This window comes from Nyctereutes procyonoides, unplaced genomic scaffold, assembly GCF_905146905.1.
Source record: "Nyctereutes procyonoides isolate TBG_1078 unplaced genomic scaffold, NYPRO_anot_genome, whole genome shotgun sequence".
NCBI lineage: Eukaryota > Metazoa > Chordata > Mammalia > Carnivora > Canidae > Nyctereutes > Nyctereutes procyonoides.
In genome coordinates, this window is record NW_026575140.1 from 65878675 (window position 1) to 65901008 (window position 22334).

At 37.1% G+C, this 22334-nt stretch overlaps 1 protein-coding gene and 1 pseudogene across 3 annotated transcripts in view; one reads left to right on the forward strand and one right to left on the reverse strand.

The window, feature by feature from the left end:
* The window catches only part of DDX10 (DEAD-box helicase 10), a 267786-nt gene that overhangs the window by 236337 nt on the left and 9115 nt on the right, over positions 1 to 22334 (forward strand). The window lies entirely within an intron of this gene.
* LOC129497894 (ubiquitin-60S ribosomal protein L40-like) lies at positions 8985 to 9573 on the reverse strand (annotated as a pseudogene).

The window sequence follows — 22334 nt, forward strand, 5'->3', positions numbered from 1 at the left end:
ATCCATGAGCTAAGTATAAGATAGATTTGACTAGATCATGGTTTCCTGACTTCAACATTACTTACATTCTGGTACAGATTATTCTTTGTTTGGGTGGGTTGGAAATGATTGCAGACTGTTGAGCACCATCCCTGGCCTCTACCATAGTGCTTCCCCAGTTGGGGCAACCAGAAATACCTTTAGACATTGCCACATATCCCTCAAGAGCAAAATCTCCCACTGGACTAAACCCAGGATGACAGGCCCATATTACTGGTGATTGATTTCCTCATCCCTCATCCAGTATATACTTTGTGTATATTCCTTTCCATTCAGCTTAAGCAGTCCTTCTCAATACAGCCTGTATCAGTCAGTTGGGATTCCTACCGAAGGTAAGACCTATGTGCCGTTCCCGAACTAAGGTAGGATATGGGATAGTTACAGGAAGTAGCCCACATGTGAAGTTCCTATGTTTCCCCTACTTCCATTTTTTCCCTTTCCCCTTCTCTGTGAAAATGAATAAAGTGCAAACTAAAGCCAAAATTGTTTTTAGAGAAGTAAAAGTATTCACAAGTAAGTCCATATACACTATATATAATTTTGATAGTAGTAATTGCTGTGTTGGTACTGCTATTTATATTACTAGCAGAAGTACAGTTTTACTGCATTGTTCCAGTTTGGCTACATCTTTTTTTTCCATGCCTCCCATAAATAAGAATAGGTGCTAGGATTTTGTGGCATCAGCTTTAGAGGGCTCTCCTGGCACACTCACGTTTGCTGCACTGTTTCTAACCTCAGCTGAGTAATTGTGGCAGCAGTGAGTGTTTCGGCCTCTTGGTCATCTTTGCTCTCTCAGTGGGTTATTCCCTGCTTATTAACTTCACATTTTCTGATATGAGTTACTTTTATGAGACCAGATAACACCAATTAGAAAATGGCTTAGTCCCAAAGTAAGTAGCATGAGCCAGTTTCTTTTAAAGTTTCCTTTGGGTATTTCTTTGTCCTTTACCTCAGTGACACCCCTAAATATTCAGCATGAGTAACACTTTTGTCTCTCTGCATGGTGAGACACTTAGTAAGAAGTAGGCAAAGGAGAGCCAGATGTAGTGGAGAATGGCAGAATCTGAGGTGGATCATTCTTCCTCAGGGAGGTGTGCTTAGGGTTTAAAGAGTATACCTCCCTCAGCACAGTGCAGTAGAGTCTACACTATCCTTAACCCTCTGTAGAATTCTCAGAATTGTCATCTCTAACACTGATTCCAGAGGGATTCTCTTGTGCAAGATTCAGCTCCTTTAGGTTCACACGACAAAAAGAGATCTCTTGTTTAAATATGGTCCCAGAGACAATGAAAATAATGTGACCTTGAGTTCCTTTGAAGGAGCTTTAAGAATGTTCTCATTAATAGCTTGTTGATCCCCAGAAAGAGAACAGTGAAATAGGAACAGTAGTGTCCCCATAGTATAGAAGGATGTTACTGGTTCGTCAGCAGCAGATGCCCAAGTTCCATCAGAGGCTCTGAGCTTTTGTGTGCTATTTTTGAAAACAGAGAAGGGAGAGCTTGCTTTGATGCCTTGTGGTTTCTTTCCTTATTTTCCATCCTCCTTACACATTGGCCCAGGTTGTGTTTTACTCTGTAGCTTTCCCTTCTGCTTCCTCCTAACTGTGGAATTAGCATGGGTTAGAATTACTACAGAATGTTAGTATTTGTCATTACTGTTGTTATTACTGAAACAATTTGATAGGAAACCTAGATCTTTGCTGCAATGGACTTGGTGACATTGTGGGATTCATTGTTTGTTAGGAACTGCACAGAACTGCGTTCTTGCTTCTAGTAACTTGTGATACAGACTTAAATACTTTCTTCAGAGGAAGAAAGACCTCAGATATTAGAACTGTCTTTGTGCTATTAAGTGATTTTTTTTATTTCTTTATCTCCCCAACAGGCTATATAATGTATTTATATGCTTGTACGATTAAAGTATTTGGTGTTCTCTCTATATGTGGTGCCAAGAACTGGAGTAAGAATCTTCTATATTATTTAAATCATGTTCCACTTATTTAAGAGTTAAAAATACCTACTTATCTTTCTTCCGTCTATCCATTCAACTACGAATATTTTAGTAAGCTATCAGGTGCCAGGTGATAGTGCAGGTACAGAGGATGAAACATAAAGAAAAATCTCTTTCCTGCTGTCACAGTTTGTGGTTTAGCAGAGATTACAGACAGCTGAGCCTGCACCTACAAAACAATATTATGGATACATGCTGTGATCTGTGCCCTGGGGGAGGCAGTAGGGAGCAGGGCAGGGAGGGAATGAGCTGAGCACAGAGAGCAAGTGAAGAATCTAACCTGGGCATGGTGAATCTGGAAGAGCTACCTGAAGGGAGTAACATCTAAGCTAAACCTGAATGAAGTTTTAAATCTTACCTGAGCGGGGAGAAGGTAGGTTGCGCTTCTAAACAGTGTGGCCTTTGAAATGAAACAAAAGTATATTTAACCATATTCCAATTAAGCTCCTCTTTCACTAAGATTGTTCCTTTCAGCTGCGCCTCAGAAGCTGAGAGATTTGGTTTTGAGCATGTAATATAAGATTAATTTTTGTATATCTAGAAGCATTCATCATGTTTGGTTTATGGCCATCTTCATGTGAATTGCTAATGAGGAAAATTTGCAAAGTGTTGAATATGATGAAAAGCAGCTGGGTGTTCAAGATATTCATTATCCAGTCAAATTAAGTTTTTAATATTTATAATCCTAACCTTTTTCAAACAGAAAAAGGAAAGAGAAAGAAGGTTGTGGTTAGACTTTTACTGCCTGATAATATCTCACTGTTTATTTCACAGACCATAGTCTCTAACCACGGCAGGTTGCTTTATAAAAATCCTTAAATTGGTGGCGTGTTTGGTCAATCATTTTAGGTGGCATAAGACCCATTACATCTATCATTTGTACTGAGATTATTGGCATAATTTAGACATAGTAACTTCTATATGGATTGATGCCTTTTCCTGCACAGCGTAAACTGTTCAACATTTAATATCAGGAGCTGTTCTTTTTGGCTTATGCGACACAGCTCTGTGTCAAAAGATTGATGAAGGACTTTTGTTTATCTTTTTTCATTTGTTTGGGGTTTTTGTTTTATTTTTCGACCATGTTCCACGTTGGCTTTCTGTTTCTACATAAACTTATGTGTAAGAGTTCTCCCCTAGGTGAAGGAGGTGACCCATGTTTATCTGTGTGATGCCTCCTTCTGTTGTTCTGTGACATTTCTTCACTAAATCTTGCTTCCCAGCTTCTCTTCCAAAACTTATCAGTCAGCTTTGTAATGTGTGGAAGGCTTTCCACCTGCAGCAGAAATGTGTATGACTCAGAGACGAATTTCTGAGGAAGGAAAATGCCCAGAAAGTGTTTTCAGTTCTTTCTGTTTTCGGTTGGGGCCAGTTATGGCACATTATTGTTTTTATGTGAATTTTAGTGGAATTGTTGGTGCTGAATCTAGGAGGTGATTATTTTTTAAGGGGATTTTTTTTTTCCTCACTCAGAGTCTAGGTAATTGTGAAAAGAAAAATACTACTGACTACACTTTCCATTTAGTTGAATCCCTATTCGTTGGTGGATCTAGTTGTGAGTGGCAGCTGGGGAAAGAAGTCAGCTCAGCTTAATGATATATTGACTTTATTGTGTGCCTGTCATTCCTTCCTTTCACTCTTTTTAACTTCAGGAGATTTATCCCTGATTCTAATATGCCTAGCAGCTTCCAAGGGAAAAAATCTCCATCATCTCTTGTTATTTGTGAAATAAAAAGTTCATGAACTATCACATTTCATTGGGCTTTGATCAGAATTTCATGTAAATTGTAGTTGACAAGGAGTTAATTTTATTTGACTTTCTTTCAATTGTGTTCATTTTATCTTTCTCCCCTTTGCCATTGTCCTTATAACACACCACAACACAACAAAAAGAATATCCTGTGTGGTATATAGCATGAATGGAGAAACTTACAAGGCAGATTGTTGGGTTGGGTGTGGGAAAAAGCAGTACTAGTCTTGGGATTCATAGGGGAAAGGAGGCTACCCATTGAGGAAGGAAGGTGTTGTTTTCTGAGGTGAGGGTTAGGATGAGGAAGACATATTTGGGAAATTCTCAGCTAGACCTTACTTGTGGTCCTAGTTTTTACCCTGTGCTTTCTGTTTCTTTGTCGTTTAGCGACCCACTGAATAAATGGGACTTGATGACAGGAGTTTGTCCTGTTTCAGAAGTGCTAGGGTCTCTAGGAAGATGGATGAATGACTTGGATGCCAAGAAGCCAAGAAAAACCATGTAATGTAGCAAGGGTAATGAACCAACTAGTAGGGTTCTCTTGGCTGCTACCCAGAGTCTGGTGTATGGCAACTTTGTTTTCACTGAAAAGACTGTTGAGAACTTCACTTTCTTAAGATGATCCTTTTCTAAACTTCACATGACTTCATGTAGAATGGATTCATAACTAATGATCGCATTCCATTATTTATACACTGTAATTTCCTTATCTACTCCCCTTTTAGAGTTCTAGGTTGTACCCATGCTCAAGATTTTCATTTTTGTTGTTTCGTTTTGTTTACTTTTGCTTTTGCCATTGTATTTTTTAATTGAAGTAAAATTAGTATTTAATTCAGCTGTACAACATTGTTATTTGACATTTATATGGTATACAAAATAAAGAAAACCAAAAGTCTAGTTACTATCTATCAACATACAGTTTGACCCCCTTTACCCATTTCACCTAACCCCCAACTCCCTTCTGATAACCATCAATCCATTCTCTGTATCGATGAGCTTGTGGTGGTGGTGGTGGTTTTTGTTTTTGTTTTTTTCCCAAATTCCACCTATGAGTGAAATCATACAGTACTTGTCTTTCTCTGTGTGGTTTATTAGCATACTACCCTCAGGGTACATCCATATTGTCCAAATAGCAAGATTTTATTCTTATGGCTGTTATTTATACAACATCTTCTTTATTTATCGGTTGATAGATATTTATGTTTGTTTTTTTCTGTATCTTAGTTATTGTGAATAATGCTGCAGTGAACCTATGGGAATGCACATATCTTTTTGAATTGGTGTTTTCATTTTTTTTTTTTGGATAAATATACAGAAGTGAAAAAGCTGGATCACATGGTAGATCTATTTTTAATTTTTGAAGGATCTCTGTACTGTTTTCCATAGTGGCTGTACCAGTTTATATTTCCATCAACAAAGCATGATGGTTCCCTTTTCTCCACATCCCACTTGCTATTTCTTGTCCTTTTGATAATAGCCAAACTAACAGATATAAGGTGATACCTCATTATAATTTGGAATTGCATGATTAGTAATGTTGAACATCATTTCATGTGTCTGTCGGCCATCTGTATGTCTTTGGAAAAAAATATCTATTCAGATCTTCTGCCTTTTTAAAAAAAATATTGTGCATTCTTTGTGCAAAAAAATATTGATACATTCTTTATCTAGTTTGGCTATTAACCCCTTATGGGATATGATTTGCAAATATCTTTCTGATTCAGTAAGTTGCCTTTTCATTTTGATGATGATTTTCCTTGCTGTACAGAACCATTTCAGTTTGATGTAGTACCATTTGTTTATTTTTGCTTTTGTTTCCCTTGCCTTTGGAGTCAGATCTACAAACACATCATTGAGATTGAGATCATGGAGCTTACTGCTGTAAGTTTTTCTCTAGAAATTTTATGGTTTCAAGTCTTCTATTCATATCTTTAATTCATTTTGAGTTAATTTTTGTGTATGGTGTAAGATAGCAGTCTAGTTTTATTCTTTTGCTTGTGGCTGACCAGTTTTCTGAGCACCATTTATTGGAGATACTGTCCTTTCTCCACTGTACGTTCTTGGCTCCTTTGTCCCAAATTGTCTCTGTGTATGTGGGTTTACTTACGGCCCCTTAGTTCTGTTCCATTGACCCATGTGTATGTTTTTGTGCCCATACTATACTGTTTTGATTACTATAGTTCTTAGTGTATAGTTCTAGTGTAGTTGGAATTAGGGAGCATGGTACCTCTAGCTTTGTTCTTCTTCCTCAAGATTGCTTTGGCTCTTCGGGATCCTTTGTGGTTTCTTACAAATTTTAGGATTATTTGTTCTAATTCTGTGAAAAATGCAATTGGAATTTTGATAGGGATTGTGTTGAATCTATAGATTCCTTTGGTTATATGGACATTTTAAAAATACTAATTCGTCCATCCGTGAGCATGGAATATCTTTCCATTTATTTGTGTCTTCAGATCCTTTTCACCAAGGTCTTGCACTTTTTAGTATACAGGCCTTTCACCTCCTTGGTTAAAAATTTTTCCTACATATTTTATTCTTTTTGATGCAATTGTAGGTGAAATTGCTTTTTTAATTTCTCTAAGTTCATCATTAGTATATAGAAATGCCACAGATTTTTGCATATTGATTTTTGCATCCTATAACTTTCCCGAATGTATTTATTAGTTCTAACAATTTCTTAATGAAGACTTTAGGGTTTTCTATGGTATCATGTCATCTTCAAATAGCAGTGGTTTGTTTTCCTTTTTCCTTTTCAATTCTACTTCTGACTTTTATTTATTTTTGCCTAATTGCTGTGCTTAGGACTTCTAGTGCTATATTGACTAAAAGTGATGAGAGTGGGCATTGTTGTCTTGTTCCTTTTTTTTTTTTTTTTAATTTTTTATTTATTTATGATAGTCACAGAGAGAGAGAGGCAGAGACACAGGCAGAGGGAGAAGCAGGCTCCATGCACCGGGAGCCCGATGTGGGATTCGATCCCGGGTCTCCAGGATCGCGCCCTGGGCCAAAGGCAGGCGCCAAACCGCTGCGCCACCCAGGGATCCCTGTTGTCTTGTTCCTAATCTTAAAAGCTTTCAGTTTTTCGATGTTAGCTGTGGGTTTGTCAGTATGCCCTTTATTATGTTGAGGTACATTCCCTCTATACCCACTTAGTTGAGAGTTTCTATCATAAATGGATGCTGAATTTTGTCAGATGCTTTTTATGCATCTGTTGAGATGATCATATGATTTTTATACTTCATGTGCTGTATCATGTTGATAGAGTTGCAGATATTGAATAAATCTTGTAGCCCTGAAATAAGTCTTACTTGCTCGTGGTGTGTGATTTCTTTTTAATGTATTGCTGAATTTGGTTTGCTAATATTTTGTTGCAGATTTTTGCATCTATGTTTATCAAGGATATTGGCCTGTAATTTTCTTTTTTTTTTCTTTTTTTTTTTTTGTGGTGTCTTTGCTTTTGGTATCAGAGTAATGCCTTGTAAAATAAGTTTGGAAGTTTCAGTTTTTGGTAAAAATTTGAGAAAGATAGGCATTAAATATTTAAATGTTTGATAGAATTCACCAGTGAAAGCATTTGGTCCTGGGCTTTTGTTTCTGGGAAGGTTTTGATTAAGGATTCAATTTTCTTACTAGAAATTTGGTCAATTCATATTTTCTTTATCTTCATGATTCATTCTTTGAAGATTGTGTATTTCTAGGAATTTATCCATTATTTCTGGATTGTCTAATTTGGTGGCATATAATTGTTTGTAGTAGTTTCTTATGGTATTTCTTTGGTGTCAGTTGTGATCTTTTATATCTGATTTTATTTTTTGAGGCTTCTCTCTTTTCTTCTTGATGAGCCTGGCTAAAGGTTCATCAATTTTGTTTTTTACAGTGAACTAGCTCTTAGTTTCACTGATCATTTCTATTGTTTAGTCTTTATTTCATTTATTTCTGGTATGATCTTTTTTTACTTCCTTTCTTCTCCCAACTTTAAGTTTTATTTGTTGTTCTTTTTCTAGTTGCTTTTAGGTGTAAAGTTAGATTGTTTACTTGGGATTTTTCTTGGTTCTTGAGGTCTTGAGGCCTGTATAGCTATGAATTCCTTGTCAGAACCACTTTTGCTGCATCCCGTGTATTTTGGTATATCATATTTCTGTTTACATTTGTCTTTAGGTAATATTTTGTTTCTCCTTTGATTTTTTTCAATGATTTTTTTGTTGTTTAATAGCAAGTTGTTTAACTGCTGTTTTTGTGGTTTTGCCACAAAACCAGTTGTGGCAGCAGTTGTTTAACTGCTATAGTTTTGTGGTTTTCTTCTTTGTACCATTGTGATTGGAATTTTCTTCTTTATACCATTGTGATTGGAATTGGATTTCAATTTTTGAATTTATTGAGACTTCTTTCATGGTTTAACAAGTGAGCTCTCCTGAACAATGTTCCATATGTACTTTACATTTAAAGTCATTAATTATCAATAGGTACATGTACATGTGGCCATCTTGTTTACTGACTTTAGGTTGTTTTTGTAGTTCCTTGTTCCTTTTCCTTTTGCTCTCCAGCCCCTTGTATTTGATGAATTTCTTTAGTGTTAGGCATGGATTCCTTTCTCTTTGCTTGCTTTTCTGTAGTTCCTCTATTCCCTTCTTTTTCTCTCTTCTCTCCTGGTTTGATGACTTTCTGTAGTGTTATGGTTAGATTTTTTTCTCATTATTTTGGTGTGTATTTACTACAAATTTTTTTTTTTTTTTAGTTATCGTGAGGTTCACATATAACATCCTTTGTATATAATGGTTAGTGTCATTTCTTTTCAGCTTAAAGAAGTCCCTTGAACACTTCTCATAGGTTGAGTTTACTTTTGATGAACTCTGTTTGTTTATCTGGAAAACTCTTAAACTCCCCTTAATTCTGAATGATAACTGTGCTGTGAGTGGAGAATTTCTTGGTTAGAAATTTTTTTCTTTCAGCACTTTAAATATGTCATGCCACTTTCTTCCTTTAGTAAAGTTTCTGCTGTAAAATCCGTTAATAGCCTTATAGGATTTCCCTTGTACTTAATAAGTTGTTTCCTCTTGCTGGTTTTGAGAAGTCCATCTTTAACTCCCCCACTCCACCCCCACCCCCAGTCATTGAAGGGGAAACTTTATTGAGGCCCCAGGCAGGAGGCTACCATGTGGTCAAAGGAAGAGCCAGTGGAGAGGCCTTATTTTACCTTCTTGGGGTGTAGGTTGTTGTTGTGGCCACACTGCTTGTGGCAATCGACAGCACAAGGTATAGGCAAGCATTACACTGGAAGCAGATCATCTTGTCGCAGTTGGATTTCTGGGCCAGCTGGCAGAAGGAAGGCTCAGTGATGCCACCATGCAGATGAAAGACCAAGTACAAGATGGATTCTTTTTGGATATTGTCTGAGAGAGTGTTGCTATCCTCCAGCTATCTGCTCCCAAAAGTTGGATGCTGCTGGTTAGACAAGATGCCCTCCTTGTCTTTGTTTTTTTTTTTGTTTTGTTTTGTTTTTAATAAATTTTATTTATTCATGAAAGACACAGAGAGAGAAAGGCAGAGATACAGGCAGAGGGAGAAATAGGCTCCATGCTGGGAGCCTGATGTGGGACTCGATCCCGGGTCTCCAGGATCACGACCTGAGCCAGAGGCAGACGCCCAACCTCTGAGCCACCCAGGCGTCCCCCCTCCTTGTCTTTGAATTTGGCTTTAACATTCTCAGTGGTATCACTGGGCTTATTCTCTAGGGTGGTGGTCTTACTTGTCAGGGTTTTCCTAAAGATCTGCATCTCTGTGTCTACAAGGCCTGAGCCACTTGGCAATCTTGTTGAAAAGAAAGAGTCTCTAACTTTTACCATTTTATTTGTTTGATTGTTTATTTATTGTTAAAGATTTATTTATTTGTTTGTTTATTTATTCATGAGAGACTGAGAGAAAGGCAGAGACACACAGGCAGAGGGAGAAACAGGCTCCAGGCAGGGAGCCTGACATGGGACTCGATCCAGGGTCTCCAGGATCATGCCCTGTGCTGAAGGTGGCGCTAAACTGCTGAGCCACCCAGGCTGCCCAACTTTTACCATTTTAATTATAATATGTTTTGGTGTGGAGCTCTTCGGGTTCATCTTTTTTGGAACTCTCTAGGCTTCCTTGATCTTAATTTTTGTTGCTTTCCTCAAATTAGAGGGGTTTTAAGCCATTCTGGCCTTTTCTCTCTTTTCTTTTTCTGGATTCCCTATAATGCAAATGTTATTCCACTGGACAGTGTCCCAAAGGTCCCTTAAGGTATCTTCTTTTTTAAAAAATTCTTTTTCTTTTTGCTGCACTGTCTAGGTGAATTCCATTGTTTGATATTTCAGCTTACTGATCTATTCTGCTTTATCCAGTGTGCTGTTGAACCTCTCTAGCGAATATTTCAGTACAGGTATTATTCTTCAGCTCTGTGACTTCTGCTTGATATTTTCTTATGTTTTTCTGTCTCCTTTGGAAGTCTCACTGTGTCCATCCATTCTTCTCCCAAGTTCAGTGATAAACATTGCTTAGAACTCTTTATCAGATGGATCATTTATCTCTGTTTTATTAAGGTCTTTTACTGAGGCTTGTTCTTGTTCTCTTTTGGAGCATATTCCTCTATTCCTCTGTCTCCTCATTTTGTTTCTCCATGTTTGCTTCTAAGTATTAGGTAAATTAGCTACCTCTCCCAGCCAGGAAAGAGTGCCCTTGTACAGGAGAGGTCTCATGAGGCACAGAGACACTATCCCCCCAGCCACTTGCACTAGAAATTCAGGGTGCATTCCCCTGTCTGAGCACCATGTGCCTCCCTGCTGTGTTGGAGCCACAGCTGTGGCACAGGAGTGTGTGGGGATGTTGCATAGCCTTGCTGCATTGTGCTGCTGTGGCACAGGGGTGAGCAAGGCTTTTTCTTGGCCTGCCTGTGGTATGGAGGTAGGCAGGGCAATCAGCAGTGGGTACCCTCCAGTGCCAATAGGCTTGAGGAAACGTTCCAAAATGGTGCCTTCCAGCACTGACATCAGCAGTAAGACTTCAGAAATAACCCTTACCAGTGTCCGTGTCCCTGGAGAGTCCCAGCCAAGTTCCTGCTTCTCTGGCAAATTCAAGATTAGTAAGTTGGTCTCCTTCACATATAATCTAGGCAGTATTCCAACTCGTGTCTCTGCACCAGGTCCCAGAGTGAGGGAGTCTCTTGACAAGCCCTTTATGAGTATGTTTTTTTTTTTTTCCCTATAGTTAAATGGTTTTCCTACATGTAATCCCCATTGGTTTTCATAGCATTTGGGGGGCTCATCTCTCCTGTGCAGGATCTAGAGGTTGGCTACCTGATGTGGAACACAGACCCCTGACTTCTTTGGGAAAAATTCTGTATCTGAGATTCCTCCGGCTCAGGCATCACCACACTTGGGCTTAGTTGCTGTTTTGTTTTGCCAAAACCGTATCTTCTTCTCCTACTCCTTTCAGCACTACTCTTCTATCCTTTGTTGTGGAGGCTCTGTTCATCTGGTTATCAGGTCTTTTTCAGAGGAGATTATTTCATGTGTAATTTAAATTTGTTGTGACAATGGGAAGAAGTGAGATTGGGATCTTCCTATGCCACCATATTGACCCCTCCCTTCTTTAAGTAATTCTTTAATGGACAGCTTTTGCTGAAGATTGGATTTTCTTTCTCTTGAAGTCATTTGAAAGACCAAACTGTAAAACCTAAATTTTTCGGATATCTGGACCACTAGGGGTATGTTTGGGTAGGTGATGATCTTGAATATTGAAAACTAATGAGTGAAAAGTAGTTTGAGAAAAGCTGATGTGCTCCTGGGAAGCACAAAATGTTCTACGTAGACATTAGCAGTGAAAAAAAAATGCATAATATAAACCCAGCTTGTATGGGTGTTTAATTTTTTTTTTTAATCTGAGAGAAGAGAAACAATTATGTATGCCTTCTAAATTACTGCAGAGCAGGGTTTCTTAATCTGGGCTCTATAGATGAACTTTAGAAGAATCTTGAACATCTTGAAATTGTATGCAAAAATGATGGTGTGGGCGTGCATACTGTGTAGATACTCCCATGCATTTATGTGGAAACGGAGGCTATTTATTTTCATTGAATTCTCAAGTGGATTTATGAACCAGGAAAAGAGAGTTGGAAGGCCAGAACATTTTGCCAATCCCAAATGATACATGTGCATTTTTCAGAAGGAGGCATGTACATGGATCGTTCATGTGATTGTGGTCCTCTGCCTTCTGTTTCCTCTCACCAACCCCAGCCTTTTCTCATTATTAGAATTTTGACCTAAGAGGGCATCTTTTGCTCTTTTACTTACGTTTGTAATGAATGCTGAGCCAGTTAGTCTTTTCTTTGACTACTTTTCTTTTAAGCAAATCTAGTTTTAGTCCTAAGCAGCTAGAAAAGAAGCATTAAGGATATAATGCATTTCAGTTCCATTTCTATATGTAGGGGCCTTCACCATCAGAAGGAAGCTAGACAGATTTTATGGAATGTACTGCAGTAATCTTCATTAGGACTGTTGCCATAGCCTTGTAAATTAAAATTTATGATAAAGGGTAAGGTCTCTGGCACAACATATTTGAATACTAGAGTGCCTGTCCTTAAGGATAGATACAAAGATTCCTGAGAATATTTTTTAATGGTCCCAAGCTTATTTATTATTAGCTTAAAATTCTTTAGGAAAAAATCCAGGCTACATTTCTTGATATGAATGCAGAAGGAGAGCTTTATACGAAAGGGGCATGAACTGGACACTCAGGTGCTGACTCTCATAGCTTTCCACATGTAATTTGGCAGCATGTTTTAAAAAAAACTCAAGGGTTTCTGTGTAAATGAATACTTACTGTTTCCCATCTCAGTCCTCAGCTTCCTTTTAGCTGTATTAGTCAGCAGTTTCACCTGATTTCTTTCCTTTGCATTCCAAAAAAGGAAAAAGCAAGAATTTGAAAAGCTGCACGGCATTGTAGCAAAGGGAGTGTGCTTTCTCCAGTCTGCACCCTGTCCTGGCTTTTGTTAGGTTTCTAAAAAGTTTTGTGAATTGATGTCAATCCTCTATTTTATGATATAACATACACAAAAGTGCACATTCTTAATTGCACATGAATAAATGCAGCTGCCTCAGAGGTTAAGAGCTCAAACATGAGCAAGCCATCATAATGCTTTCCGGCTGCAGTCTCTTTTCTAGTGCGAGGCTTACAGAATCCTCAGTGATTTTGGCTGCCATTTTATCACTTAATAATTGGAACTGCTTGCCCCAGTGTCCTTGGAAGTTTGGTACTCACTCCACTACACTGTGTTTCTGCAAAGCCTGCATACACCAGGGAAAAAGTTGACAGGATTCCCCAGCAGATCTTCTCCTATAGTGCCTTGGCCACAATCATAACAGACAATGTTTGGAACATTCTTGAAGCTCAGAGTAGTGGTTTTGACTACAGCATCCTTGTAGTCCAGGGATTATGCTTTCCAGGTTACAGAGGACATTCTGATCTCTTTTTATTGGAATTAATTCACACATCACTTAAAGTATGCTGTTTAACAATAAGCAATCTTCCGATTCATGGCAGGTACTAATGACTATGTTCTTTTTCTTGTAATGTGTCATTTGTCCCATCCCTCCCCACTTGTGTAAGTCTGGCTAAAGCCTCCTAAGGGTCAGACAGAGAATTTTTAAAAGATCAAGTGGTGTATGACCCCGTAGTTTCCTCTACATGGAAAAATATCAGTGAATTACTCTTTCCTTTTGCCTTTCAGTTTTTTTCATAGATTTATCTACTTGAGAGAGAGGGAAAGTATGCACACACACAAGTGGAGGGAAGAGCTGAGGGAGAGAGAATCTCAAGCTAACTCCCCACTGAGCATGGAGCCCAACAGGGGTCTCAATCTCACAACCAGGACAGGGGACTTGATCTCACAACCACGGGATCATGACCTGAGCCGAAATCAAGAGATGGAAGCCCTACCGACTGAGCCACCAGGCACCTTGCTTTTCTGTTTTAATACATAGGAATTGAAATAGAGTCTGCTCCTGGTGGGGTGAGAGGCATCTGTATCTTAAATATAATTGCTCTAGCAAGTGTTAAATAAGAATTACATGAAGTTCTATGGATCAAGAGACTGAATGCTTTGCTCACATACACCACTGCAATATAATTTGGGAATATCGATCTCTGTGCCATATCCTTATAAACTTTGCAACCCTATCATAAACCCCATGTTGAGAGGTAGGAATTTTGTGAAACTAGGTCTATATTAGAACAAAGGCAGGCTACTTGGCCTTGTGGGAAAACTGGCTTTTGGAATCAGACCTGAATTTGAATCTTCCTTCCTTTTATAAACTTTGGACCATGGACAAATTACTTAACCTCTGTGACCCTCAGTTTTCTTCAGTGAAATTAAGATAATTTTTACCCTGCAAGGTTATTGTGAAGATCTAATGAAGGTAAAAAGAAAGAGTATGATATGTAATAGGATCATTAATATATGATCTTTTTAATTACTAAAAGCAAAACTCTGATGGAAATTTTTAAATTAATATATATATTTATAAGAATAGAATTTAATGTCCTCTGGGATATCTACTTTCCATTTTCTTCCTCATCAGAATCGTTCATTATGATGTGGTGGGCCTTATATTCAAAATAGTCTGCAAAAATATCCTACAGACTCGAATGAAATGATGAATAATGTAGTGAAGAAAATGTCATGTAATGTATTTTGTTCAGCATCTGGTTAGAGAGTCTGTATTACCAAATTGGAGCGTGGGAAATGCCCTCCCCTGTCTGTTCTCCTCCTTTGGCATCCCCATTATTTAGGCATTCACTAAACTGAAAGTTAACTTGTGTGCCTGGTGTAAAGCTGTAAAGAAAAGAGACTAGATGATCCCAGCCCTCACGAAGCTTAGCCCCCGATGGAAGAGACAGACCATAAGGAATAAACAAAAGGACAAAGAGGATCCTTGATAAAGGCCATGAAAGCAATCTCTGTGGGATAACAGGAGAGGATCTGGGAGAGTTGACTCTCTATGAGATGATTAGGGAAAACCTCTGTAAGGGGAAATCTGAAGAATTACTGAAAACCTCAAGTAGAGAAGTAATAATCATCCTAACATTCTAACCATTGCTTGGACAGTTAACAGAATTTAAATATTTATTCTAATAGCATAATTGTGGCTGTACACTCACACATACTCCTGCCAGAGGAGATTCCTGGGCTCCTTCTCGTCCCATTGTCCTTAAATCATGTCTCTGTCCTGACTCTGATGCCAGTTGGTCATGGAAGGTGATGAGGGTAAGAAACAGGTGCTATCCTATTCCATAGAGTGGCAGTTCATTAGAAGGGCATGTGGCAATATGAGGTTTATGAGAACAGGGGAGAGAATGTGAGATGATCTGAGTATTCCTGATGAAGACTGCGAAGTTACTTCAGGTTATGAGTTAAAACAGCATGTTTTAGCATTAGAGAAAATTCTAATAATTTAAGTTATGCTGGTGTATATCAACTCTTTTGAACTAGGCAAATATTTTTATAAATAGACTTGATTTTTTTAACAACTTTAATTTTTATACTAAAAATTTAATGAAAAGTAGAGTTGCCATGTGTGTCCCATCCTGTGTCATGCCTTTTCTATAATCAACATTTTATTACTGTTCATTACCATCCAGGGAACCTATATTAACACATAATTATCACTCAAAGTTTATAGTTAGCTTTAGGATTCATTCTTGTACATCCTATGAGTTTTGATAAATACATACTGACATATATCTACCTTTATAGTATCATACAGAATAATTCCCACTTCTTCCTTTTTCTCCCCATCCTTTCTTCTTCCTGCCTCTCAAACCCTGGCAACCATGGGTATTTTTCCTATATCCATAGTTTTGTTTCTAGAATATAGTATAAGTGGAATGATATTGTATTGTGGCCTCTTTTATTTAGTGATACACTTTCAAAGTTCCTTCATGTATTTTCATGGCCTGATGAAAATAGTCCACTGTATGGATGTGCTACAGTTTAGTTATCCATTCGTCTATTGAAAGACATCTTGGTTGTTTCCAAGTTTTGGCAATTATGAATAAAGCTGCTATAAATATTCATGTGCAGGTTTTTAAACGTACATAGTTTTCAATTTCTTTGGGTAAATACCAATGAGTACAGTTGTTAGATCACATGGTAAAAGTGTGTTGAGTTTTGTAAGAAACTTCCAAATCGTCTTCCAAAGTATATATATCATTTTGCATGCTCATCAGCAATGAATGAATGTTTCTGTTGCACCACACTGTCACCAGCATTTGGTATTGTTAGTTCTTTTAGATTTTAGCCATTCTGTAAGAGTTTTTATAGTTTAGAAACTGGTTTTATTTGACTTACAGAACATAGTAGAGCCTGACAATCAGATGCTTTATTTTTAAGATTTTGGTAATATGTAGAGTGAAATCCTATTTCACCAAACATGAAATTCTAACTCAGCAGAGCCCTTTCTTATGAATGGGACTGCCCTTTGAGGAACTGTGTTCCCAGCCTCTCAAAGCTTAAGGTTTCCTGTTGTAGATACGACAAATAATGATAGATTCAATAAAAGCAGCAAAGACTACTGTTGCTGAGAAACTTCACCTAACAGAGCACCCAGAAGTCTGTCTCCTTACAGAATTCCTGTCTTAGATTCTTACCCCATCAAGACCCAGATCTCCCCAGTATCCCTTCCTGACTATCCCAGGTCCCCAACAGTACTTTCCATTGGTGGTTCCACATCCATTAGGATGTGAGCTGAGTAGTCAAAACCTGGGTTGTCATCACTCTTGTTCGGTAGCCTTACATGTTTGATGAGTTTCAGGGATTAGCCTTCACTTCATCTACCATTTAGACACCCCCCCCCTTTTTCAATGAAAAACTGTTCTGACCTTAGACTTAAAACTGTTTGGAACTCAAGGCATTTTAAATTAAAAGACTTTCACCTTATGTGATAAAGCCCAATATAACCCAAATAGCATTAAAAGATCAAATACTTTCTACCATCAGGAGTTGGAGAAGGTCAATGAACTCTTACAGTGTATTTGCTATGCATGTATCACTTGTTTATCACTGCTTTCCAAGAGGTAGATGATAACCATATTTTAGAAATTAGAAAATTGACACTCTTTGAAGTTATGCCATTTCCCAAGTTTTAAGCAGTTGCTAGCATTGCAGTAAGGTGTGACCCTAACATTCCTTTCTTTCCTCCATACCAAAATTTTTGTAGAGCCACATTTAATAACTGTAGAGTCACTGTTAAGTAACTGGTTTTAAGAAATAACCACTTCAAGAGGAGACATGATAGAGGACAAAGGAGGTATTCTTTACATTGTGAGATAGATATATATATATATTCATTCCAGAGAAGTTACATTTATTGTTGCAAAGAAAATAAAATAAAAATTACTTGCTCATTGAATTGAAATGCCAGGTTATGCTCTTTCTGTAATGTTGAAGTATTGCCTCATTTCTTATTCTGAGTTTGAGGTTATTGGTGCTTCTTCCTAGTGTTATTTTCCTTCTAATGTATTAATTTTCACTTTGGCTTTGATCGGTCAGATTTCTTTGGAATTAGTGATACATTCTTTGAAAAAAAAAAAGTACAGGTTTAAACATCCGCTTACATACTGGCTTGCAAAGAAGGTATGCGTGTGGTTTTAATTAGAGATTGTTCTGTCTGACCCTATATATTTTAGAGTAGGTCAGTCAGATATTTAGCAGTACAGAAGCTCAGCCCACTGGCTTTATTCATCATTTAAGAAACACTTATTGAGCCTGGGATACTAGGGCAGTGTGGCTACAAAGAAGAATAAAAGTTTTTGTCCTCAAGGAACTTGCAGTTTGAATCTAGAACAATGATTTGCAGCATTTTTCATCATCAGAGAACTTGTTCTTTCAACCTTAATGGTCCCTATGTTTTGAAAGATTTTTGTCTTTTAAGAAAGTTAATAAAAGTTAATGTTTCATATTTATTTTATTAACAAAGACAATTTCCAGTCCACCCAAGTGTCTGGAGTCCAGTGTTTACAAAACTCAGTTAATATTTCCAGTCAAACCAAAGAAATACCAAAATTTAGTTTCGGGCACACAGTTGCAGGTGTTTTGAAATGCTGGAAATAACACTTGATCCATCTATTCTGACAAAAGAAGTCTCAGAGTTCTGCATATTTCTATAGATCCAGGGACCCAAGTTGAAGCTTAGATAGCATACCTACTCTCATGCTTCTGAGCTTTGTGGAATTATAAAGAATAATTATAATTATTCTTTGCCCAGAAGTACTTTTCCCTTCAAATTTAACTTTCTTTTTTTATTGCAAAGAGTAATACAAGCTTGTTAGAGAAAAATCAGATGATATACATATATATATTATATATATATATATATATATCAACAAAAAGAACATCTAAAAAAATCTTGCAAATTTTTTTTCTCTGCAAACATACATGGAAGCCTTTCTTAAAGATGGAGTCTTGCTCTATATTGGTTTTGTAACTGTTTTCAGTGTCAACTAAGAAATTCCTGCAACATTGTTTTTTTAATAGCTGCATAGAGTTTCATTTCTAATTTTATAACTTATTTAATGAATTAATCCCTATAATTGGACATTTGGGTTTTAACTTTCTGAAATTACAAATAATTTTGCCTTTAGTATCCTATAACTAAATCTTTATACACATTCTTAATTATTTCTTTGGGATGAATTCCCAGAGGAAAAATTGCTAGGTAGGCATTACCTGAAAGACTTTTGAAAGGTGGCACCAAATTGTCCTCCAGAAAGTTTAGTAGTAATTTATACTCCCACCCAGGAGTTTGCCTTCTAAATAGGAGTTGAATTGCATACAGGTGGAAAAAAAAATCAATTTAGTGTTAGGAAGTAATAATGCCTAGTGCAAAATGACTAATAAACAATGAGAGCTATAGGCTTTCAGAGGAAAGAGATCCAATTGAATAGGGAGTTTGGGTACCTTTCATGGAAGACAAGGAGCTGGAGAGGGCTGAACAGGAGGGAGCACCACACTGACAGGAGAGCATAGGTGGGACACACTGGAGGGGTCTCTGATCTAAACCAGTGCATGCTGTGTTTGAGGAGTCCAGGAGGAAGGCTGCTTGGCTTAGCAGCGGGCCCAGGGGTGCGGGTGCAGGCGTGGGCACTGGGCAGGATGGGACTCCAGGTGTTCCTCCCTCTGGTTTCTCGTTAGTGTAACACAGTTACTTACTTTGAGAGAGGAGGCAGCAGCAAGTACTTGAAAAAGTTAAAATGTTGAAACCAGGAAATCAAACCTCCTGAAAAGATCTGTTCACTTTCCAGGAGAGCTTTGGGTTTTGAGTTCAGAAAATTTAGAAAGAAATGTATATTCCATTTAAAATTCAATTACTAATATATTTATTAAGATGTTAAAATTGAATTCGCATTTCAGTGTTAAGTCCTTTTTTCTTCTTAGTGATGAACAAATTAGTTCACATGTTTCCTTGGTATCATGACAAGCCTTTGTGTAATTACTTTCACGAACATTTCAAAGCCATTGAAGTAACATTATCCTGTTGTTGTACATTCTAATTATATATTACAACAGTATATTTTTCTTTTTGTTTTATTGTAGGATTAGTTCTTTAAATGTAAGACATTACTAATTAAATCTATTAATTGGATTACTGCAAGATAAGTAGGTCTGAATTCTTTAGCTGGTGGTTTTGTTTTTATAGTAGTAGTGCCCTGAGCCATGCTTTTACTTTTTAGGCTGTGTTTTATTAATCAGTATATTATATTTTTATAATGTTGAGCAGTAAGATGGTCCTTTTTGACACTACATAGATTTGAAAAATGTGGAGATAGTTTGACACTTTATGTCCCATAGAAATCCTGAAATAAAAATAAAATGCAGAGCTCAGGCCCAGACTCCTGGCCCTGATATATAGGCCACCATCTAGTTCTCCGTTCATACTGTGAGCCCTCTTCTTCAATTCAGTAAACTTTCTTCATGAAGAAAACTCAAAAATGTTACTGCTGTTTCTCACCTGTACTGTGGTTCTTCCAGCAGACCTATTTTCAGAATGTTCCACCATCTGATTGGTAAACTATACCAATGATGTGCTACCATGGGGTAGCTAATAGAACTCTTGATTAAGAAGTACAAGCATCCTTTCTAGCAGTTGCAGAAAATAATTGAAGAACAAAGAAACTAGAACTCACTGTTACACACATTCGACTGTGAACCAATCCTGAAGAAGTCCTAGGTCTTAATTAAATCCAGTAAGCTCCTGTTGAACATTAACTATATACAGGGTCAGAACCCTTCTGCCTGATTCATCAGGATGTAAATAAAATAGAGGTTTCTAATGCCACACATTTCCCCTCACCTTTATTGAGATATAATTGATATATAGCATTGTGTGACTGTAAGGTGTACACCATGTTATTTGATATATTTATATATTGCGAAATGATTTGCACCATAATATTACTCGCTTACACCTCCATGGCATTACGTAATTATGTTTGTGTGCATGTAATGAGAACATTACCATTTATTAGCAACTTCTAAGTATCTAATATAGTATTGATAATTAGAATCTCCATGCTGTACATTAGATATCCAGAACTTACTTATCTTAAAACTGGAGCTTTGCACCATTTGACCAACATCTCCCCATTTCCCCTACCCCCTAGCCTCTGGTAACCACCATTCTAGTCTCTGTTGAGTTTGCCTTTTTTAGATTCTACATATAAGTTGCTATCACACAGATTTCATCTTTCTCTGCCTGTCTTATTTCGCTTAACATGATGCCCTCAAGGTCCATCCATTTGGTTGCAAATGGTAGGGTATTCTTTTTTTCTCATGGTTGAATAATATTTCATTGTGTGTATATATACACTACATTACCTGTTCATCCATCTGAACTGGACAGTTGGGTTGTGTCTATTTCCAGCCTGTTGTGAATAATGTTGCAATGAATGTGAGAATGCAGACATTTCTTCAAGATCCTGTTTTCATTTCCCTTTTTTTTTTTTTAAGATTTTATTTATTCATGAGAGACACACAGAAATAGGCAGACACACAGAGACATAAGCAGAGATAGAAGGAGGCTTGCTGCAAGGAGCCTGATGCAGGACTCGATCCCAGGATCACGACCTGAGCCAAAGATAGATGCTCAACCACTGAGCCAACAAAATGGGTATATATACCAATAGGTCATTTGGTAGTTCTGTTTTTAATATTTTTAGGACCCTCCATGCTGGTTTCCATAGAGGCTATACTGATTGCATTCCCACTAACAGTGCACAAATATTCCCTTTCCACACCCTCAGCAGCACTTGTTATCTCCTGTTTGATGACAGCCATTCTACCAGGTATGAGGTCATATCTCATTGTGGCTTTGATTTGCATTTCCCTGATAATTAGTGATAATTGAGCACTTTTTCTTGCAACCTATTGGTCATGTGTATGTCTTCTTTGGAAAAATGTCTTTCCATTTCCTCTGCCTATTTTTTAATCAGATTTTTTGTGAGTTTTCTCTTTTTGCTGTTGAGTTATTGGGTATTAACCTTTTATCATATTTATTTATGGCTTGTAATATTTTCTTTTTTGTAAGTTGCCTTTTAATATTTTTGTTGTTTGTTTCTTTTACTGTGTAGAAGCTTTCTAGTGTGCATTTGTTTCTTGTGCTTTTGATGTCATATCCAAAAAACTGTTGCCAAGACCAGTGTCATGGAGTTTTATCCCTATGATTTCTTCTAAGAGTTTTATGGTTCGGAGTCTTCTGTTTCAATTTTTTTAATCCATTTTGTGTTAATTTTTGTGGAAGGAATCCAGTTTCATTCTTCAAAATCTGGTTATCCAGTTTTCACACCCTTTTAATGAAAGAGACCATTCTTTCTTCATTGACTATTTTCTCTCTTGTCAAATATTAATTGACTATATGTGCAAGAGTTTATTTCTGGGCTCTCTATTGTGTTGGTCTGTGTGTCTTTTTCTATGTCAGTGCCATACTACTGTTTTCTTGATTACCATAGCTTTGGTATAGTATAGTTTGAAATCAGGATGTGTGATGCCTCTGGATTTGTTCTTAGGATTGCCTCGGCTTGTTGGAATCTAGAGATTTTATACAAATTTAGGGTTATTTTTTTCTATTTTGTAAACAATGCCATTGAAATTTTCATAGAGATTTCATTGAATCTATCAATGGTTTGGTGTAAAATGGACATTTTAATAATATTATTCTCATCATAACTTATGGGATATCTTTCCATTTATTTGTTTTCTTTAATTTCTTTCATCAAAATTATATAGTTTTTAGTGTACCAATAATTCACTTCCTTGATTAAACTTACTCCCAAGTATGGTTTTGATTTTGTTGTACATAAGATGCTTTTTTAAAATTTCTTTTTCAGATAACTTGCTAGTATAAAGAAATGGCACTGATTTTTGCATGTTGATTTTTGTATCTTGCAACTTTATCTAATTTATTAGTTCTAACAGTCTTTTGGTGAAGTCTTCAGGATTTTCTATATATAAGATCATATC